Source organism: Callorhinus ursinus, unplaced genomic scaffold (genome assembly GCF_003265705.2).
Source record: "Callorhinus ursinus isolate GAN/ISIS: 27379988/994484 unplaced genomic scaffold, GSC_fseal_2.0 scaffold13, whole genome shotgun sequence".
NCBI lineage: Eukaryota > Metazoa > Chordata > Mammalia > Carnivora > Otariidae > Callorhinus > Callorhinus ursinus.
Genome location: NW_027397075.1, coordinates 43,624,862 through 43,648,676, shown reverse-complemented (window position 1 = coordinate 43,648,676; position 23,815 = coordinate 43,624,862). Strand labels below are relative to the sequence as shown.

Here is a 23,815-nt window from a genome sequence, read left to right as displayed (position 1 = left end):
TAGTGGTACTTGGATGACTATTAAAATGTTCTTACTATTTAATTTTGGATCAGGACAGAATGATGGAACCTGATGACACAGGTATTGTGGCTTACAAATTAACACTTGTTCTTACTAAATGGAATCAACCTTTTCTGGTCACAGTATTAGTTGTTTTTCTCACTTTTTATTTGAAAAATTTATTTTGCATAGGTCTTAGAAATAAAGAGCCCTTACGAGGGGGTTCAGATATAGTGTAGTTCTGCCTCCTTCCAATATGAGTAAAATATTTTAAGCGCTCTAATAATAAATACTGTGTAAGAAATCATTTTCAAATACATTTTTTTTAAAGATTTTATTTATTTATTTGACAGAGAGAGACACAGTGAGAGAGGGAACACAAGCAGGGGGAGTGGGAGAGGGAGAAGCAGGCTTACCGCTGAGCGGGGAGCCCGATGTGGGACTCGATCCCAGGACCCTGGGATCATGACCTGAGCCGAAGGCAGACGCTTAACGACTGAGCCACCCAGGCGCCCTTCAAATACATTTTAAGTGTCAGACTGTATCGTTTACTTCGTTGTACTGTATAGTGTGTTATAATAGTAAATATAGTAATGTTGATTAATGAGTGAAAAAGGCCATTAATACTCTTAAGACTGTACTTAGGACAAATGTATAGTTAAGTTAAATCTCTGGGAAATTGCAAAAAAAAGGATTTCTTTAATTTCCTGAACATTATTGGCCATATTGTTATCAGTAATGCCAGTTTTGTAACAGATCAATCCAGGTTTCTGTGGCTTAACTTAGTAAAGGTTTAACTCTCATTCACACAGAGTCCAATGTGGTTATGCCTGATCAGGACATTCTCCTAGATATGTACCTTCCAGAAAGTGATTTAAGGATTCAGCCTTCTTCTGTCGTGTAGTTCTGTCATTTTCAACCTGTGACCTTTAAGGTCACCACAGAAACTGAAAGAGGGTGGGATATTGTGTGGGAGATTTTAATTGCCCTGGCCTAGAAGTGGAATATATCACTCCCATCTGCATTCTGCTGGCCAAAACTCTGTTATGTGGCCCCACCTAATTGCAGAGGAACTGGAAAGTATTGTTTATTTGTGTGCCATGCAGAAGAGGAGTTACAATTATATTGCTAAGCACTAACATTCTTTTCCACACTGATATTTAGTAAACTTGTTTATTTGTCAAAGTTGTGGTATTCAGTAAGCATTTATTACATGCTGAGTTATATAGGATAGTTTTCTTTAAACGAAGGAATAAAAAAAAATCAAAGAATCTTACAGATTTTTGAACATTAAAATACACAGTGAATGACTGATAAAAGCAGTTTATGAAGGTACAAAACAGTATAGTTCAAGTGTAATGTATGTTAGCAGATAAAAAACTATTGGAGTGGGGGCGCCTGGGTGGCTCAGTCGGTTGAGCGTCTGCCTTTGGCTCAGGTCATGATCCTGGGGTCCCGGGATCGAGCCCCGCATCGGGCTCCCTGCTCGATGGGCAGCCTGCCTCTCCATCGCTCGTGCTCTCTCTCTCACATGCTCGCTTTCTCGCTCTCAAATAAATAAATAAAATATTAAAAAAAAAAAACTATTGGAGTGAATTGAATGCAATCGGAAAAGTGAGGTAATACCTGGTTCAAACTGATTTTAAGTGTGATATTAATTGAAAGAGAACATAGAGCTTTTCACTTGAGAAGAATGAAATCTAATGGAAAGTTGGCAGATAGATTTGCAAGAAAAGGGATCATATAAGAGAATCTGAAAGATAAGATTGGAGAGGTATTTTAGGGTTCTGTCTGGTGGATTAAAATGTTTGAATTTGATATTTAATAAATATTGATGTGTTTAAGCATCTTTCTAACATTTTATTTCTTAGAGATCAGTAGAGCCAAAGTGGTTTATGAAAAGATAAGTGGTTCTGACAGAAGAAAAGAGAGCAGAGAGTGCTAGGAGATAGGAGAGGAGCTGTCTTTTTTTTTTTTTTTAATATGCTAATGCTTATTAAATTATCTTTCAAGAAATATTAAAAGGAAAACTTAGTTATCTAAACCAAACCTAAGCACAGTGTCTTAGAGAATAAATTTCATTAATGAGGAATGGGAAATATAATTATATAATGACATAGGATAGAATTTTTGAAGACTTTCAAGTTCCATTGTGTTAAAACAGGTGACATGACAACCTCTTTTTTTTTTTTTTTTAGTAGAGGTACAACATAAAATACTGGAGGAAATAGATTATGGTAATTATCATCCAGTAAGAGAAATTTGAAAACTGTTAGCATAAAGTAACATTTATAAATTGATGGGTTAAAGCAGTCTGAGGTATGATTTTGTGTGTAGGACGTGAAAATGAATATTATAATTTAACATTATTAGAACAGTGATTTTCACAGTGTGTTCTTTGGACCAATAGCATCAATATCACCTAGGTACTTGTTAGATATGTAAATTTTGGGGGACATCTGGGTGGCTCAGTCATTTAAGCATCAGACTCTTGGTTTCTGCTCAGGTCATGATCTCAGGATCTAAGACTAGAGCCCTATGGGGCTCTGTGCTCAGCAGGGAGTCTGCTGGACATTCTTTCCCTCTGCCTCTCCCCCTGCTCATGCCTGTGTGCTCTTTCTCTCTCTCAAAATAAATAAATCTTAGATGTGTAAATTTTTGGACCTCACCTCAGACCTACTTAAATCAAGGGATAGGCCTGGTCAGCTATCTTTTAACAAACTCTTCAAAGGATTCTAAAGTTTAAAAACCACAGACTTAGAATGTTGTCCCTTTTTGTACCAGCCAGTAAATTTCAGGAGTTATGTCCTTAATAGAGTGTGTCAATCAGTCATACTATCCATATCAGAACGTTTAAAAGGTAGAATTTATCAGAGAGTAAAATCAGAGCATGTGGTGGTTAGATGTCATTAGAATTTACAAGGAGATTCCTCCATTCTGTGGTGACGCTAGAGAAAATCCAGGTTATAAGATTTCAGTGTTTAGATAAATTTATCTTCCCATTTTTCCTTTTTGGTACCATTTGTTGACATTTATCCAACAAGTCTTAGAGTGTTGAGTTTGTCAGACTGACGGTAGACTTAGGTAGTTGTTAGTAATTGGTTTGCAGTGCCACTTGGGATAGTATCAAAATAAGTCTTTGAGAGAGGTAAGGAAAGGCCTATCTTGGGTTTGAGCAGGAATTGGAAGTGTCATTTTGCCACTGGGTCATAGTTTGAAAGTCATTGTCCCAATGTAAATAAAATATGTCTTTCTAAGACACAGTATTAGAGTTTAGATTTTTATTATATACAATGAGCATTTATTTATTTATTTATTTTTAAAGATTTTATTTATTTGACAGAGAGACAGCGAGAGAGGGAGCACAAGCAGGCGGAGTGGGAGAGGGAGAAGCAATGCGGGGCTCCATCCCAGGACCCTGGGATCATGACCTGAGCTGAAGGCAGACGCTTAACGACTGAGCCACCCAGGCGCCCCTACAATGAGCATTTAAAGAGAAATGTGTAAAGGAGAGAGTTAGACCTTAAATTAAAATGTTATTTTAAATTAGTTTATACATTCACTTATACATTTTAATGTTATTTAGAACTCTCATTTTAAGAAAAGACTAAATGAAACTGAAGAAATTAGTTGACAAATTGGCCTGCGGTATAAGTGATCTGATGTATAATGTAACCTAGTTAACAAAAATGTAATATTACTTTCTTTTTTAACTGATAAGTTAATTTATGGTTATTAACCTGTGATTTGACTATTCTTTTGAAAAATCCTGCCTAAGAAAGTTAAATGCTTGACTATCAGAACAGTGGTCCCAAAATAGAGTTCACACTGTTTTTCAGCCTGACACAGTTGTCTCTCTTGCTTTGCTTTCCTCCTGAAATGATGTTTCCATTTTGGGGATGCAAAGAGCTATGATTATTTATAGAGTAGTGTGTTTTGGACAGGTGTTGTGTTTACACAGGTCAGTGGAATTATCAAATGTCCCCCAAGACCTCTAATGTGAATATATTTCATTTTGTCATCACTCTTCATATTAAAAGAAAAAATAATCATGTTGGGTAGATGGAGAACATTCTCTTTAATTTTATATTTTAGTGCAGCATGTGTCCTCTAATATTAGGAGTTTTTCCACAGTTTTGGAATGATAAGAGTTCCTGGTAAACCATATATAGCTTTGTCACTGAAAAATTTTAGACTTTTTTTTTGTTGTTCTTCTTAAAGACCATACAAATTATAAACATCTCTTCCCTTTTTTAGTTTTTGCTTTATATTTGACAGGAGATTTTAGGGAGTCAGATCCTGTAAGTATCTAAAGCATTCATAAATTATTGAAGCTTTTTCTATTATATAATTCCAAAATGATAATAAAGTCATAAAGTAACTGTCAGTAATACTATATAACAAAAACTTTACAACTTAAAACAACTGAAGATTAGCATATACACATATTTTTCAGCTCTAAAACCATTGCTTTATTAATTAAGTAACCTGAGAGTCAATACTCCAATTATTATACTGGGGCCATTTTGCTACAAAGGCACCAAATTCTTTCAGTCAACCTATATGTGATAGTTGTCTTCTCTGTCTTATATACTAGGAGTCGTAGTTAGCTTGCCTTGAGACATTTGGCTATTTCATGATCTTACATCACATAAGGAACTGCTTTTACTTCCTTGCAGTAGGCAGGAACTACTTTCATTTTATTCCTTTTTAAGACCTCCTGCTTCTTGAGAACTGACTCCTCTCTGCTTAGAGACTGGATGATATAATATAGTCCCATTCAGAAAGATGTTGATAGTAAAATGGTCTCCTTTCTTCCTCTTACCTGTCTACAGCTCCTTCTGGAATCTTCTCTTTGTTCTAATTCCATTAAGCCCTGGTCATCCAAAGCCATCTTCAGTTTTCTATATTCTTTATTTCACTGAATTAGCAACTCTTTTTAGGATCATCCTGATACTTTATCTACTAGCAGTAGTAGTTAGCTTGCCTTGAGACATTTGGCTATTTCATGATCTTACATCACATGGTTAAAAACCTTTTTCTATCTGGATATAGTGTGTGACCATTTGTATTCATTAGTCTTTTCTGTTCTAAGAGTTCCTATTTTACCCTTCCTTCTACAAACAAAGATAGAAAGAAGAGTGTGTTCTCTCCTGAATACATATAGCTTAATAAAAAACCAGAATCATGTGCCAATCCTAGAGGTGAGAGGTGGTCAAAAAAATATAAGTAAATCATGGTCCTTACAAGGAAGAAGATTCTTAATTATCTAATTCAATGAGATAAATGTTACAAGGAAAAAGAGAACCAAGAGCTGTGAGAGTGAGAAGGTGACATTTGGCCTTGAGAAAGTTTGGGAAGAGATCAGTGAACATCAAAGAGAGTTGACATTTTAGCAGGGTCTTGAAGCAGGGCTAACTTATCCATTAGGCACTGTAAGCACAGTACCAAGGGCCCACAGTTCTCTTACAAGCCTGAAAAAAACCTTCAATTTCAATTTATTTTAAAATCAGAAGAAAAGTGAATATAAGAATAATGAATATGTAATAATGAACCCAACCTGAACCTGGATTATATTTATCTTTATAATAATGCAGTTGTAAAATGTAATTTTCAATATTTTTAATTTTTTAATTTTATTTTTTTAAATCTTTTTTTTTAAGAGTTTATTTATTTAATTGACAGAGAGAGAGAGAGACAGTGAGAGAAGTAACACAGGCAGGGGGAGTGGGAGAGGGAGAAGCAGGCTTCCCACTGAGCAGGGAGCCTGGTGCGGGGCTCGATCCCAGGACCGTGGGATCATGACCTGAGCCGAAGGCAGTTGCTTAACCAACTGAGCCACCCAGGCACCCCATTTTTCAGTATTTTTTAAATAGAGGTAGCAGTTTACCAAGGCGAAAGTGCCTGGGACTTGAAAAAGTTATAATGCAGTATGCCTTGAAGGGTAAGTAAGGGTTTGTGGGTGCTAGGAACTGGGATTGGCAAAATCCTGAGTAAGAAGTTTATAATTAAATCACAGATTCACTTTAAGAAACTTAAAAAAATATGGTTTCTCTTACACATGCTGCTGCTAGTTAAAGTGGCATGTTAACTAGAGAAACACTACTTAGCTAAAATAAACACCACTTGATATGCTAAACCCCAAATAAAGATGCCATTAATTAGTGAATGAAATAATCATTATGTTGAGAGGCAGTATCTACTTTAATATTTCCTCAGTTGTCATCAATGTAGTATCTGCTTTTCAGGAAAAGATTATAAGATGTATATTTCATTGATAACAGAAATGTTAAAACATGGTGGTGTGGGAAATACATCTTTGATTCTTAGAAGCACTGTAGTTTTTTGGTTCTACAAACCCATTGCCATACAACTCACATCTTAGTATAGACTAAACCTCCATGGTGAAATAAGGATTGACTATTTCAGACCTTGATTTTATTCAGCATTATAAACTATAACCTGTGTAGTTATTATTTCTATTTTATAGATGAGAGAAACGGTCAAAGAAAGATTTGGGGTATCTTTTCCCTCGTCTGACATTTAATAAGAAAGAGGTGAGGCTAGGATTTTAAGTTGCGTAATCTTGATTCCAGAGGTTTTCTTCCTAATCAGCACACTTCTAAGTTGCTAAATTTAGTTTTGGATTAGTTGAATTTAAGGTTTCTTGGGACAGCTAATAGATGTTCAGCATGGTGTACAAGTCTAGATTTCAGTAAGTGGTGATTTGGGCCAGAGATAAAAATTTTGATGTCTTCCTTAATAGGGCCAGAGATAAAAATTTTGATGTCTTCCTTAATAGACTTTAGCTGGAAGAACCAACCCTGAAGATTAGTATCTTGGAAACCATGATGAAAGATAGGGTGTCAAGAAGTATGAACGGTCAGTATTGTGAAATGCAGTAGAGGGATCTCAGAAGATATGGATTGAAAAGGGTCTATTTGTCTTAGCAGCAATAAGGATGTCATTGGTGATTTGCAAAAAGAAACATTTAATCAGCACTGCCTCTGTATTAGAAGGGAAGTTGAAGGGGCGCCTTGGGTGGCTCAGTCATTAAGCGTCTGCCTTCGTCTCAGGTCATGATCCCAGGGTCCTGGGATTGAGCCCCGCATCCGGCTCCCTGCTCAGCAGGCAGCCTGCTTCTCCCTCTCCCACTCCCCCTGCTTTTTTCTCTCTCGCTGTGTCTCTCTCTGTCACATAAATAAATAAAATCTTAAAAAAAAAAAAGGAAGTTGAAGCCCAAAAAGATTAACCTTAGAATGTGACCTTTATTGGAAATTTGTAACTTTTATTTATTTATTTGGTCTTTGCAGATGTAATTAGTTAAGGATCTTGAGATCCTTGTCTGAAATGAGCCAGTGAGGAATGACAGAGGTGCAATTTAGTTCTCTTTACTACTCATAAGGGAGATTTGATCTTTAATATGTTTTTAATGTGACTTCATTGAATAATGCCCATTGAATTGCAAAATCCCACTTGAATTCAGAAATACATATTGTCAGACAGAATGTTCTGTATTTGGTAGTCCAAGTCTGTTTGAAAACTGATCAAATAGTGTCTTTTTAAATGATTTTAAACAGATTTGGGTATTACATTATGGCTCTCTCTAAACATTTAACTTGTTTAGACTTAAGAAAAATTGATTTCCAATTAACACCAGATTTCATGAGAAAGAAAATATTAGCTAAATAATTAATTCTATGAGATGATATGTATTCAAAACAAAAACAGGCAACATCTGTTAAGTCAGTTGGGAAGAGAAGATTGAGCTTTGTCCTTTAAATTTTTAAATATTGTTCAAAATTTTTATTTCAAACATCTTTAGGTACATTAGTCCTAATACCATGTCTCACCAGAACTTGAAGTCTTTGATTTGTATAGTCATTAAATATTTTTATTGATTGATCAAAGGGTGAGGGCAGATCAGCTGACATTCTCTTAACTTGAACTCCCTCTTAATGATTTCCTTCATCTACAATATAATGATGATTAGTTACATTAATTTATATTGTCTTCACTCTTAATAACTGAGGCACTAGTTTTAAAAATTGACTTATAAATAAGATAGTAAGGAATAAATTATGTTCAGAATAGTTTTAGTATATGTTCCATTGTATTCTAATTATGTGAAATTTTGTAATTCACACTATAGTAAGGTGTTTCAGAGGATTTTGAAGGTCTTCTAGTTTCAGCCCCCATCCATTGCATGAATCCCTTCTACATTATTATTGAGATGGTCACACAGTCTTCTTTTCACACCTCCAGGGATAGAGAGATCATTACCTCTGAAGGTATACAGTAGCCAGTCAGTCTTGTGTGACTACCATATACTAGTCATGGCAATGAACAAAATAGACACTTGCCCTGTCCTCATGGAGTCTGTAACCCAGCAGTGATTTTAAATAAGTAATTAAATGTATGTAAGCGTTGTGAAAAAGAAATACACAGTGCTATAAAATAATATGACGAGGGAATTTAACATAATCTGGGAGGGTCAGAGAATGTTGTGTTAAGGTATTAATGTTTTGGCTGACATTTGGAGGATAAATGAGCTAGGAAAAAGATGGGGAAGTTTTTCAAGTTGAGGAAAGAGCATGTACCAGAATCTAGAGTTGAGCATGGCGCATTCAAGGGACCTGAAACAATTACAGTAAGAGGGCATTCTTCTCATCTTTTTAGGAAACCTAGCATGTCTCTTATATATTGACGACTAAAGGAATCTTTTAAGGATTTGCAGGTTTGGAAGATCAGCAGTAGCAGTGGTGAAGTAGTTCCCTTAAGTGACTTTATAAGAAAATAGGAACAGGATGTGAAGAACATAAGAACACCTCTTACGAATAACCGGGGTGGGAGTGGGGGGAGTGGAGACCAAAGGGAGATATGAGATACTTTCCAAGTAAGGACAATAGGTTGTAAACATTGGAGTTAGCACTAATACACCTAGAGGCTGGTAAGACTGGAGAAAATTCAGGTTATATATTACCTGAAATGGCATTTTTTTAAAACAAAGGATTTGGCAAAAATTATTTTCTTCCTTTTTTTTTTTTTTAAAGTGATTTTTTTTTTTTAAAGATTTTATTTATTTATTTGAGAGAGAGAGAATGAGAGATAGAGAGCACGAGAGGGAAGAGGGTCAGAGGGAGAAATAGACTCCCTGCCGAGCAGGGAACCCGATGCGGGACTCGATCCGGGGACTCCAGGATCATGACCTGAGCCGAAGGCAGTCACTTAACCAACTGAGCCACCCAGGCACCCTATTTTCTTCCTTTTTGTTTCATGTCTCTCCTTTGCTGGGAAATGGCCTCTTGCAATAATGATAATATAAATTGATATGGTTATTTGATTGCTTAACATTTGATTTTTTTTTTAAATTTATTATCAGAAAGAGAGAGAGAGTGCATACAAGCAGGGGGAGTGGCAGGCAGAGGGAGAAGCAGGCTCTTCCCACTGAGCAAGGAGCCTGGTACAGGACTCGATCCCAGAACCTTGGGATCATGACCTGAGCCGAAGGCAGACGCTTAACCAACTGAGCCACCCAGGTGTCCCTGCTTGACATTTTAAATTTTATTTTTTAAGATAATATACAGTTAGTTTTACTTTTTGGGGGTGTGCAGTTCTGTGAATTTTAACATATGTACAATATGTGTAGTCACCACCACAATCAGGGTAGAGAATAGTTCTATCACCCCCAAATCCTTTAGCTATCCCTGTGCAGTCACACTCTCCTCCTACATATAGCCCCCATTTCCCATCATATAGTTTTGTCCTTTTGAGAGTGTCTGATAAGTAGAATAATATGTATGTAACTTTTGGATACTTGCTTCTTTCATACTGTGTAAGTATGAAACTTGTTACCTGTATCAATAATCCATTCCTTTTATTACAGGTTTTTGTGTGAATGTAAGTTTTTTATTTCTCTAGATACTCAGGAGTGGGATTGCTGGGTCATTTGGTAAGTCTGTGTTTAACTTTATAAGAAACTGCCAAAGTGTTCTCCAGAGTGGCTGTTTCATTTTGCATTTCCATTGGCAACATGTGAGTTCCAGTTGTTCTGTATCCTTGCCAATGCTTGATACAGAATTTTTTATTTTAACCATTCTAATATGTGTGTAAATGGTATCTCATTGTAGTTCTGTTTTTTAGAGTCTTTCTTATAATTTACATAACATAAAATTACTCAAAGTATACAATTTAGATGTTTTTAGTATATTCAGAGTAGTGCAAGCATCACCACAATCTTAAGTTTAGAACATTTTCATCACTGTGGTTTTGTTTTGCATTTCTCTAGTGGCTAATGGTGTTGAGTGTCTTTTCACTTGCCATTTCTGTTTGCTAGTTGTTTGTCCATTTTTTATTTGTGTTGTCCATATTCTTCCTATTGAGTGTTGAAAGTATTCTGGATACAGGTCCTTTGTTAATTATGTGTACTGCAAATATTTTCTCCCAGTCTGTAGCTTGCCTTTTCATTCTTTTATTTATTTTATTTTATTTTTTAAGATTTTACTTATTTATTTGTGAGAGAGAGAGAGAGAGTGAGCAAGAGAGAGAGAATGAGCAGGGGTGTAGGGGCAGAGGGAGAGAGAGAAAAGTAGATTCCCTTCTGAGCAGGGAGCCCAGTGTGGTGTTCGATCCCAGGACGACTCTGGGTTAGGGTTAATGACCTGAGCCAAAGGCAGATGCTTAACTGACTGAGCCACCCAGATGTCCCGTCTTTTCATTCTTTTAACAATGTCCTTTGCACAACAAAGTTTTGAATTTTGATTAAGTCCTGTTTTTCAGTTTTATCGTTTTGGTATCATCCCTAAGATCTCTTTGCCTAACCTCTGGTCACAAAGATTTTCTCCTCTATTCTCTTCTAAAAGTTTTACAGTTTTACATTTAGTTCTGTTATCTCATTTGAGTTAATTTTTATAGAAGGTGTGAAGTTTAGGCCAGTTCATTTTCTTACATATGGGTTGTTCACTTGTTCTAATATGATTTGGGGGGAAGACTCTTCTTTCTCTTTTGAATTGCCTTTGCCCTTTGTCAAGGGTTAATTTGCCAAATTTTGGGGGGTCTATTTCTGGACTCCATTCTTTTTCACTGTTCTCTCTTTCTGTCCATCCTTTTGCCAGTATCATAGTGTGCAACCAGAAACTGTGATTTCTCTGACTTTCTTGTTCTTCAGAAATTTAATGGTTTTTCTAGTTCTTTCACCTTTCAATATGAATTTTAGACTGAGTTTATCTGTATGTACAAAAAAAATCCTCCTGGCATAATGATTGGAAGTATGTTAAATATGTGCATCAATTTAGGGAGAGTTGACTTCTTTACTGTTTAGTCTTCAGTCCATAACCTGTGGTAAGTCTCTCCATTAGGTCTTCTTTTATATTATTAATGGTTTATAGGTTTCAAGGTAGAGATCCTATACATATTTTTTTTAAAGATTTTATTTATTTATTCGACAGAGACAGAGACAGCAAGAACAAGAATACAAGCAGGGGGAGTGGGAGAGGGAGAAGCAGGCTCCCCGCTGAGCAGGGAGCCTGATGCGGGGCTCGATCCCAGGACTCCAGAATCATGACCTGAGCTGAAGGCAGCCGCTTAACAACTGAGCCACCCAGGCGCCCCGATCCTATACATATTTTTATAAATTTATACCTGATTGTTTCCTTTTGTTAAAGGTATTGTAAATGGTGTTGGTTTTCTTTTTTTTTTTTTAAGATTTATTTATTTCTTTTAGAGAGAGAGAGAGCATGACAGGGAGAAGGCGAGGGAGAAAATCTCAGGCAGATGCCCTGCTGAGTGTGGAGCGACATGGGGCTCAATCTCATGACCCTGAGATCATGATCCCAGTTGAAATCAAGAGTCTGAAACTCAACGTACTGAGCCACTGGTGTTGGTTTTTAAATTTAATTTGCCAGTTGTTCATTGCTGGTGTATAAAAATATGATTGATTTTTTTTTTTTTTTTAGTGTGTTGACCTTGTATCCTGTGACTGAAAACTCACTCATGAGTTTTAGGGGTTCTTAGTAAATTCCTTGGGATTGTCTACGTATATTATCTGAGGATAGGGGCAGTTTTATGTCTTCCTTTCCAATCTGTATGCCTTTTCTTTCTTTTTCTTAAATTATTGCACTGACCAGCACTTCCAGTATGATGTTGTATAGGTATGGTGAGAGTGGCCATCCTTTTTCCTTATTCTCATCCTAGTCTTCACCATTAACTATATTGTTAGCTGATATTTTACCCCCAGAGATGCCTTTTTATCAGATTGTGGAAATTTCCTTCTATTTCTAGTTTGCTAAATGGTTTTACTGTTGAAGGACATGGAATTTTATTAGATGCCTTTTCTGCATGGAGATGATATGATCGTTTGGTTTATATATATATTTTTTACTGTTAATAGGGTGGACTACTTTGCTTGATTTTCGAAGATTGCGTTATTTTTACATTCCTGAGATCTACCCCACTTAGTTGTGCTGTATTATTGTTTCTGTATATTGCTGGATTAAATTATCTAATAGTTTGTTGAGGATTTTAAAAATTTCTATCCAAGAAGGATGTTAGTCTAGTTATCTCTGCCTGTGCCGTCTGTCTGGTTTTGGTATCAGGTTAACATCATTATCCTAAAATGAGTTGGGAAGTGTTCTGTTTTTTTGGAAGAGATCTCATAGTTTGGTATTCTTCATTAAATATTCTGTAGAATCCACCATTGAAACCATTTGGGTATAGAGATTTTGTTTTTGGAAGAGAATTGTTTTTGTGATTATCCAATTTCTTTAGCAGTTATAAGACTCCTTAGGTTATCTATTTCATTTGGTGTGAATTTTGGCATTTTGTCGTTTTCCAGGAATTGGTCCATTTCATCTAAGGTGTTGAATTTATGTGCATAGAATTGTTTGTACTATTTCTCTATTATCTTTTTAATGTCTGGGGGATGTAGTTATATCCCCTATTTCATATTAAATGCTGGTCATTTGTATCTTCTTTTTTCTCTGTTAGTTTTGCTTGACTTTTAAAAAAATCAGTTTATTTATTTATAAAGAGCTAGCTTTTAATTTCACTGATTATTGAGTTTTTTTTCAATTTGAGCGATTTCTGTTGTTTTTTCCATTATTTTGATTGCCTTGAATTTATTTTGTTCATTTTTTTAGTTTCTTAATGTGAAAGTTTACATTATTGATTTAAGACCTTTCTTCTTTTCCCGTATAAACATTTTATACCATAAATTTCCCTCTAGATACTCCTTTGCTGTATCTCTCAAATTTGGTATGTTGTATTTTCATTTTCATTCAGTTCAAAATATTTTTATTTCCATTGATTCCTTTTACACTTGTGGGTTATTTAGAAGTGAGCTTGATTTCTGTGTGTTTGGAGATTTTGTTGCTATCTTTTTATTATTAATTTCTAATTCTTTTATGCTTTAGAGGAACATACTTTATATAATTTCAATTCTTCTAAATTTTCTAAAGCTTATTTTATGACATAGGATAGGGTCTATCCTGGTGAATGTTCTGTGTACATTTTGAAAAGAATTAAATGATGTTGGGTGGAGTGTTCTTGAAATGCCAGATCCAGTTGGTTGATGCTATTGTTCAGTTTCTGTATGTTCTTGTTAATTTTCTGCCTGCTCATTTTACTGATTACTGAAGGAGATATGTTGAAGCCTCCAACTATAATTGTGGATTTGTCTATTTCTCCTTTTGGTTTTGTAAATTTTGGCTTCATGTATTTTGAAACTCTTATTATTAGATACGTACACATTTAGGAATTTATGAATTCTTGATGAATTGGCTTGTTTCATACTGTGATGAATTTCATACCTGGTAATTTTCTTGGGTCTGAAGTCTACTTTGATATTAATATAGTGACTTGATCTTCCTTTTAATCAGGAAGTATGGTACTTGCATGGTATGTATTTTTCTATCCTTTTACTTTAAAACTATTTATATCATCATGTGTAAGGTGTTTCTTGTAGACACAGAATATAGTTGGATAATTTTTTAAAATTTATTGTGACAGTCTTGTCTTTTAATTGGTGTTTTAGATAGGTCATTTATATTTAATGTGATCATTGTTGTTTGGAATTAGATCTCTTTATTATTTGATTTTTTATTTTTCTCCATGTTTTTCATCCCTTTTTCTCTTTCCCCCCTTTTTTTTTTGAGGAGGCAAATTATTTGAATATATTTAGAATTCTGTTTTATTATATTTTTGACCATTTCTATTTCTGTAGTTTTGGTTTTTAAAAATCATTGCTGTAGGGATTACAATATATATACTTTACCTTTCACAATTTAAAATCAGTATTTTACAATTTTATTTGGAGTGTAGAAACCTTAACACCAAATAGGTCTCTTTTCCCTTTCCCCTTTATGCTGTAGTTGTCTTATGTATTACATCAGCATACAATGAAAACCTGTTAGAAAAGGTCATAATTTTTTTTGACTGTCAAACATTTTGAAGAACTCAGTGGAAGAATAGTTCATTACATGTACCTAAATATTTATCACTTCTGTTGCTTTTTCTTAATTGCTGAGGTTCTCTAAAATCTTTTTTTAAGATTTTATTTATTTATTTGAGGGAGAGAATGAGAGAAAGAGAGAGAGAGCACATGAGAGAGGGGAGGGTCAGAGGGAGAAGCAGACTCCCCGCCAAGCGGGGAACCCGATGCGGGACTCGATCCCAGGACTCCAGGATCATGACCTGAGCTGAAGGCAGTCGCTTAACCAACTGAGCCACCCAGGCGCCCAGGTTCTTGGTTTCTATTGACATTATTTCTCTTCTATCTGAAAAAATTTCCTTTAGCTTTTTTTTTTTTTTAAGAGTAGTCTCCTGGGAACAAATTCCCTTGGATTTTCTTCCATTGAGATTACCTTTGTTTCACCTTCATTCCTGAAGGATATATTCACTGGATATGTATTCTGGGTTGATCTTTTTTTGGTGTTCTTGAAAAATACGAATTCACTGGGGCACCTGGGTGCTCAGTTGGTTAGGTGTCTGCCTTTGGCTTGGGTCATGATCCCAGGGTCCTGGGATCAAGCTCTGTATCTGGCTCCCTGCTCAGTGGGGAACCTGCCTCTCCCTCTGCCCCCCTTCCCCCCGCTTGTGCTCTCTCTCTCTCTCTGAAATAAATAAATAAAATCTTTAAAAAAAAAGAAAACTATGAATTGGCCTCCTTGATTTCTGATAAGAAATCCAGTTATTCAAATTGTTGTTCTTTAATAACTAATGAGTTGTTTTTCTCTGGTTACTTTAAAGAGTTTTAGTTTTTGCAGTTTGATTGTGATCTGTATGGGCATGTATTTCTTCAGATCTCATTTGAGGTTAAAAGAAAATAGTTTTCTCTGCTCAAAACACTTCTGACACTAACTGTGTGGGTTTCCCACACCAAGCAATTCTCTAATTCTCTGTGGATACCAACTGCTTTTCTACAATTTAATGCACTTCTAATTCTTTTTTTTTTAAGATTTTATTTATTTATTTGAGAGAGAGAGAGAGAGAGAGAGAGCACATGAGAGGGGGGAGGGTCAGAGGGAGAAGCAGACTCCCTGCTGAGCAGGGAGCCCGACGTGGGACTCGATCCCGGGACTCCAGGATCATGACCTGAGCCGAAGGCAGTCGCTCAACCAACTGAGCCACCCAGGCGCCCTGCACTTCTAATTCTACCTAGAGTTAGTACAAAACCCATACACTAAGTTCTTAATCTTACAAGACTGCCTTCAAATGCAGATGCCAATAGCAAGTAGTGGGTCCCCAGGGTCCCCATACTTCTGTCTGACTTGGCTACAAATTAGGGTTCCCAAAACCCCCTCCTCAGGTTCAGTAATTTGGTATAACTGCTCACAAAACTCAGGAAAATACTGTATTTATTACCATTTAATTACAAAGGGTACTATAAAGGATACAGATGAACAAGGAAGAGCCAGATGAAGAGGTACAAAGAGCAAGGTCTGGAAACATCCCAAGCACAGGAGCTTCTGTTACCATGGAGTTGGAGTGCACTACCCTCCTGGCATATGGATGCATTCACCGACCTGAAGCTCTTGGAACCCCTTCATTTGGGATTTTTTTTGGAGGTTGCATTATCATGGTTGATTAAACCCTTGGCCACCCCCCAGCCTCTCCCCTTCATGGAGGTCAAAGGTAGGAAGCTCTTTCATCCTTCCTCCCATTTTACTTTTCTCTATGGTTGAGATTGGATAATTTCTATTGATCTGTCTTCAGGTGTACTGACTTTTTCCTCTGACATCTCTCTTGTTGGACCCCTTCAGTGAAGTTTTATTTCTTTTGCTGCTTTTTTACTTCTAAACTTTTGATTTGATTTTTCTTTTTATCTTGTGTGTGTTTGTTTGCTGGAGCTTTCTGTCTTTCCCTTCCTCTCAAGAATATTTGCCTTTATTCAGTGAAGCATTTTTATAATAGTTTTTGTAACGTAATTCCAACATCTGTGTTATCTTGAAGTTGGTGTCTGTTGTCTTTCTCATGCATGTTGAGATTTTCCTGGGTATTTGTATGCCAGGGAATTTTGGATTGTGTCTTGGGCATTTTGAATATTATGATATGAGATCTAAGGTCTTGCTTATATCCTGTATAGAATGTTTTTCTTTTTTGTTTTTATTTTGTGTATGTTTTTTTGTTTTGATTTGTTTTTGTTTTTGAATGTTTTTCTATACAGAAGACTAATTTGTTCAAGTTGACACAAGTATGAACTTCACCTTCTGTGGTTTGTGATTTTTATGTTTGTGCCTTTTTCAAAGCCTTTGTTGTGCTCCTCAAATATGTCCTGTGTGTATTGTCAACCAGTGGCAGCCTGGTATCTGTACACTTCTCAATGTTTATGGTATGAGGTTTAGGCTCAGATTTTCACATATGCAGCTTGCAGGTGATCCCAGGAATTCATAAATAACTTTATGGGCTTGCTTTCCCAAGGTCTTTTCTCTGTGTGTTGTCCTTGGTACTTTCTAGTTTTTTGGAGTTCCTCTTTTTGGTTCTCTGGTCAGATAACTAAGGCTTTATTTATCCCATGTTGCTGAGCAAGTCTTGTGACTTTGCCAGTGTCTGAGGCGAAGCAGTGGAAGGGCAGAGAGAGAAACGAGTCCTTCCTTCTTTCAGTGTTTTGGGTTCTGCAGGTCCCTCTTGTTACCATTGTTACTGCCACCACTACCAAGGAATTTCTCGGGTGATAGGGTGCAAAAAATGGATAAAAGAAAAGCAACATAAGAAGAGTGTCTTTTCTTTGAAATCAGGACAACAAAAACAGGTATACACTCAAATATTTGCAAAGAAAAACATCCTTATATGACTTTTAATTTAATTTAATTTAATTTTTTTATTTTTTTATTTTTTAAGATTTTATTTATTTATTTGAGAGAGAGAGAAAGAGACAGCACAAGAGGGAAGAGGGTCAGAGGGAGAAGCAGACTCCCCGCTGAGCAGGGAGCCCGATGTGGGACTCGATCCCGGGACTCCAGGATCATGACCTGAGCCGAAGGCAGTTGCTTAACCAACTGAGCCACCCAGGCGCCCTGACTTTTAATTTTACAGTTTGGTATAAATTATATCTTTGATAACCTGATATGATATAGCAGAGATTTAGAGTCTGTCATACCCCAGCTTGAATCACAGTGTTACCATTTACCAACTATGTGATCCTAAACAAATCACTGCTAAGTTTTAGTTCCCTTGTTTGTGAAACATTTATATAATATCCACTCAATGGTGTACTGGAGCTGGCTTGTACCCCCCCATAAGAGCTGATTGTAAAATTTTAGATATCTTATGAGCTGTTAAACACAGCCATTATTAAAAATTAAATTACACAAACTTTATAATTAAATTATGTTAAAAACAAAGGCAGTAGGGGCATCTGGGTGGCTCATTCGTTTTAAGTGCCCAGCTGTTGGTTTCGGCTCAGGTCATGATCTCAGGTTCATAAGATGGAGCCCCACAGGCTTAGTGTGGAGTCTGCATGAGATTCTTTCCCCCTCTTTCCTCCCCCCTGCTCCTCCCCCTGCTCATGTGCTTTCTCTCACTAAAATGAATAAATAAAATTAAAAAAAAAAGCAAAGTATAAATGCTGAAAACTCATCACTTCCTAGCTATTTTGCTACCCTGTACATTATATATGTCTCTTATAGCTGTGTGGTGAAATACCATATAATGATGTGCTATTGCATATCTCTTCTCAGGTCTGTGTTCAGTGTGTTTTCATTGGTAGCTTGAAATGTGTCATGATGGTATTCATACCACAGAAACTGGTAAATAGCACAAACCAGAGCTTGATTTATTGTTTTGTTGGGTATCTAGATTTAAGAAAGTGATGGAGAAAATATCAATGATGGAGAAAATATCAATAAAGCAGATTAAACTTAAAAGTTTGTGTGTCTGGGGGCACCTGGGAGGCACAGTCAGTTAAGCCTCTGACTCTTGGTTTCAGCTCAGGTTTTGATTTTGGGGTCATGAGATCGAGCCCCACCTCAGATTCTCTGCTTAGGGTGGAGTCTGCTTGGGATTCTCTCTCCCTCTCCCCCGTTCCTCCTTACATGCACACATGTGTGCGTGTGCACATTCTCTCTCTCTCTCTCTCTCTCTCTAAAATAAAATCTTTTTGGGCGCCTGGGTGGCTCAGTTGGTTAAGCGACTGCCTTCGGCTCAGGTCATGATCCTGGAGTCCCAGGATCGAGTCCCACATCGGACTCCCTGCTCAGCGGGGAGTCTGCTTCTCCCTCTGACCCTGCTCTCTCTCTCTCTCTCAAGTAAATAAATAAAATCTTTAAAAAAATAAAAAAAATAAAATCATTTTTTAAAAAAAGTTTGTTATATACATTGCCTGTTATTGTTAGTAACACAAAAGTTGAGGAAATATTCTAAACTACAGGCTTACCTCATTTTATTGCACTTTACTTTATTGAGCTTCACAGATACTGCATTTTTTACAAACTGAAGATTTGTGGCAACCCTGCATTAAGCACGTTTATTGGCACTATTTTTTCCAACAGCATTTGCTCACTTCATATCTTTGTGTCACATTTTGATAATTCTTGTGATATTTCAAATATTTTCATTATTATTTGAATTGCTTCAATTTCATGATAAAACTTTAACGGATGAGGTGTTACTTCCTATGGATGAGCAAAGACAGTGGTTTCTTGAGACAGAATCTACTCCTGGTGAAGATGCTGTGAAGATTGTTGAAATGACAACAAAAGATTTAGAATATTACATAAACATAGTTGATAAAACAGTGACAGAATTTGGGAGGACTGACTCCAGTTTTGAAAGATGTTCTCCTGCAGGTAAAATGCTGTCAAGTAGCATCACATGCTACAGAGAAATCATTTGTGAAAGGAAGAATCAGTCAGTATGGCAGACTTCATTGTTGTCTTATTTTAAGAATTGCCAGAGCTGTTGGGCATTGGTAGTTGGGCGGCCAGTCAGGGTGGGTTGGGGCAGTCTGCCACTGCTTCCTGGCTGCAACAGTGGCTGACAAGATCCCCAGGAAGGCCAACCACTCAGTGCTCGTTGGGAACACCCACGGCCTCACCACGTCCTTGTCCCTCACAGTGGCCACCATCACCTCCAAACCTGGGGGTAGCAGTGGCTCCAAGAAATTAGTGATCCAGAATTTCTGAGACAGACCTAAATTGGCTGATAACTACATTCAGGACACCTGGCAGAAGCTTCTTGAGGCAGTGAAAGCCCTACAAGTAGTATCTCCATCAGAACCTGGAAAAAGTACCAAGCTGTTGACAATCTGTTCTCACAAAGTTTCCTCAACACACTACAAACAGCTGTGCCAGCTCTGTGAGGATCATGTCCAAGCACAGATCCTTCAGTTTAGAGAAGACTCACCAGATAGTGTTTTATTTTTAAAGAAAATTAACACATGCTGGCAAGATCATTGCAGACAAATGATCATGATCAGAAGTATTTTCCTGTTTTTGCTTTGCACTTATGGACTTCAGAATTCCATGCTTCCTTCTATCTGGGATATGGGATTGGAACTTTTTAGAAACCATATCATTAGTGATAAAAATGGTTCAGAGTAAAAATATTGATGGAATTCTGCTATTAACTGAACGAAGCAGCGAAGTTTATTGAAGTTTTTTGAAAAGTCTCCTGAGTATGTTCTCTGACCTTCAGGTATATAAAGATTCATTTGAACTGAAATTTTTGGAAGAAACTAATTGTTTATATGCTGCAGAAGGCCAGAATATCTTAACCGTGTAAGTAGGCGTTTAGAGGAAGAGGGAGACTGAGTAATCACGTATTTAGACCACAGCACACAGAAATCACTGATTGCTTATGTAGAGAAACAATTATTAGGAGAACATTGAACAGCAATTCTGTAGAAAGGGCTTGACCACGTCCTTGATGAGAACAGAGTGCCGACCTCGCTCAGATATACCAACTGTTCATCCACGTGAAGCATGGCCAACAGATTCTGGTGCAGCGCTGGAGCAACCCCATCAAAACTTTTGGGACAACAATTGTTATCAGTCCTGAAAAAGACAAAGCTATGATACAGGGCCTGCTAGATTTTAAGGATCGTGTGGACCATGTGATAGAAGTGTGCTCTAAGAGGAACAAGAAGTTCATCAACTTGATGAAGGAAGCCTTTGAAACATTTATCGACAAGAGGCCAGATAAGCCCGCAGAATTGATGGTAAAGCATGTTGATTCAAAATCAAGAGCAAGTAATAAAGAAGTAATAGATGAAGACCTGGAGAGGATTCTCGACAAGTTTATGATAATATTCAGGTTCATTCACAGTATAGATTTCTTTTGAAGCCTTTTATAAAAAAGATTTGGCAAAATGACTCCTCATTGAAAAAAGTGCCTCAGTAGATGCTGAAAAATCTATGTTGTCAAAACTAAAGCATGAATGTGGTGCTGCTTTCACCAGCAAGCTGGAAGGCATGTTCAAGGACGTGAAGCTCTCCAAGGACATCATAGTTCATTTCAAGCAGTATATGCAGAATCAAAGTGACCCAGGCTCTGTAGATCTAACAGTGAATAGACTTATGGGATACTGGCAGACATACATACCTATGGAAGTGCATTTAACTCTAGAAATGGTTAAACTTCAGGAGGTGTTTAAGACATTTTATCTCAGAAAGCACAGTGGTAGAAAACTTCGGTGGCAAACTATATTGGGGAATGCTGTTTGAAAAGCAAGTTTAAGGAAGGAAAGGAGTTCCAGGTTTCCATCTTCCAGATACTGGTGTTTCTCATGTTCAGTGAAAGGCGTACTTTCAGTTTTGAAGAAATAAAAATGGCCACGAGAATAGAGGACAGTGAACTGCAAAGAATATTACAGTCCCTGGCCTGTAGCAAAGCACAAATCCTGGTTAAAAGTCCCAAAAGGAGGAAGATGGGGACACATTCATGTTCAACGGGGAATTCAGATACAAGTTGTTTCGAATAGCAGCTAGATCCAGATGAAGGAAACCATTGAAGAACAAGCCAGTAACACTGATAGTGTTTCAGGAAAGACAGTATCAGATTGACCCTGCTATTGTCAGAAAAATGAAGACGAGAAAGACTCTTCATCATAATCTTCTAGTTTCTGAATTGTATAATCTGCGAAATTTCCAGTTAAGTCTAGAGATTTAAAAAAGAATTGAATTTCTTGTAGACAGACTATATGGAGAGAGATAATCACCACTACATGGCCTGATGATATATTGGCCAGCTGCTTTCTCTCAGCGAGACAGTAGAATGTATCTTCAGAGCAGCGAAGCATTTGTGTGCTATTTCCATGACTTCTGAGATTGAGCCAGCACAAAGACTTTTGGATTAGAAAGAAAAGAGATGGTTTCTTGGATCATCTTTCACAAAGCGTAAGGGTTTGCAAATGGCATATGTGTCTTTCCTTCCAGTTCTCCCTCTTAACTCTTTTTGCTGTTTTGTTTTTGCTGCTTTGTGCAGAATGACTTTGAGATTGGACAAGAAGATATTGGTTAAAAGAGGTTCCTTTGTAAGATGTAGTTCTTGTGACAGAAAGCCAAAAGTTTGGTTTGGTGTCTGTGTGTACTCATGAATGCATAGTTAAAAAGACCCTCCGTGCTGTGTTCATGGGCTGCAGAGATGACTGGTATACTCCTGAAGGCAGGCTCTCTTAGTTGATGGACACTTAGTTTAGAACAAGAGCCCTTTGTTGGCGGTTATTAGGAAGAAGCAATGTCAAAAGCTGGCTAATCAATTATGCAACATAAATATTGGCATCTGTTTGTTTCCTTTATGTTCCATACATTTTAAACTCTGATGACTTTTTTAGAGCAAGGTTTCTCAGTGAGACCTCCCATGTATGCCAGGACTGCACCAGGTCAGGTGTGCTTGCTGTGGTGAACCCACGAGCATCTTTGTTCTACTTCTGCTGAGTTGTTTGTGGACTTTTTGTTTAGGAGTTTGGGGGATAGTGTGTTTGTGTTTACTCTTCTAAGATTGAGTCTAGCAGCCCCCCCTTTTTTTTGCATTGGAGTAACTGTTGTTTGATTTTTTTTCATTGCAGTATTTGTATGATTCCTCTAGTAAAGTTTGGTTGTTTTTACAGTTATGCCGTTGTTCTTTGTGCTATAACCACTGTAAAAAGTTTTATAGGAGAATTAAAGTCTTGATATTGTGAAGCAGAAGTTATTTTGTTAAAAGATTAAAAGGATTTTGTTGGCACCTGGTTTCACGTTTTGTGTATATATAGGTGCCATAACTGTAACAAAAATACTTTTCTAGTAACATTTAAGAGTACTTTATATGTTACATAATAGTGTGCTTCATTTTGATTAAAAGCCACCAAAGGAATTTTGATCATGGTGTAAATGTTTAAAGCAATATTTTATGGAATATACCAAGATTATATAATTTGATTTTGTGCTAAGTTATTAAAAAGTTTCTCCCTTTTAGAAACATGTGTGTTTAAAATATGGCATTTTATGGGTTTGCATGTGAAAATCCTCAGCATTTAGTATTGTCATTATTTCTATATTTGTAAATTTTCATTTGTGAGTTCTATAATATATGGTCTGTAAAAGACCAAATTTTTACTTCTTAAATTTTATGTTCATTGTCTCTAGAGATTGTTAATATTGTAATTTAATGTAAACTTACTCTGAATAAAATTAGTTTAATTGGCCTTAGAAAAAAATAAAAGAATTGCCTGAGCCACCCCAACCTTCAGCAACTACCAACCTGATCAGTCAGCAGCCATCAGCACTTAGGTAAGACCTTCCACCAGCAAAAAGATACCACTTGCTGAAAGCTAATTTTTTAGCATGTAAAGTATTTTAATTAAAGTATGTACATTTTTTAAGGCATAATGCTGTTGCACATTTAAGAGACTACAGTATAGTGTAAACATAATTTTTATATGCACCGGGAAACCAAAACATTCATTTGACTTGCTTTTTTGCAATATAAATTTTATTGCAGTGGTCTGGAACTGAACCCTCAGTATCTCTAAGGTGTGCATGTATTATCTAATTCAACAAAGAGGTTGCTTATATCATTGATGAACAAGTGAGGTTATGACATATATCATTGTTGTTTCACTTTCCTTTTATTCTTTAACATAGATGAAAATATCAAATAACATTAAGATTGGAATTACATTTGTTTATCTATTGCAACCCTAAGTTGGCTTCTCAGGAGTTTGGCAAAATCAGTAGAGCATTCTGTGAGAATTAGTTGGCTCTAAGAAATTTACAATAAAGAGTATTGTATATCTTATTATAATTTTTAAATCGTGTCCTACAGCCTTCAAAATTTATAATAAACACACAGTTCATACACACACACACACACACACACACACACACACACACACACACACACA

General features: G+C 36.6%; 1 protein-coding gene and 1 pseudogene across 1 annotated transcript in view; both read left to right on the top strand.

Annotated features, from left to right (window-relative positions):
* The window catches only part of XPR1 (xenotropic and polytropic retrovirus receptor 1), a 252,234-nt gene that overhangs the window by 83,063 nt on the left and 145,356 nt on the right, over positions 1–23,815 (top strand). The gene's annotated exons all lie outside the window — the stretch shown is intronic.
* Positions 8,564–21,518, top strand: LOC112828785 (cullin-4A pseudogene; annotated as a pseudogene).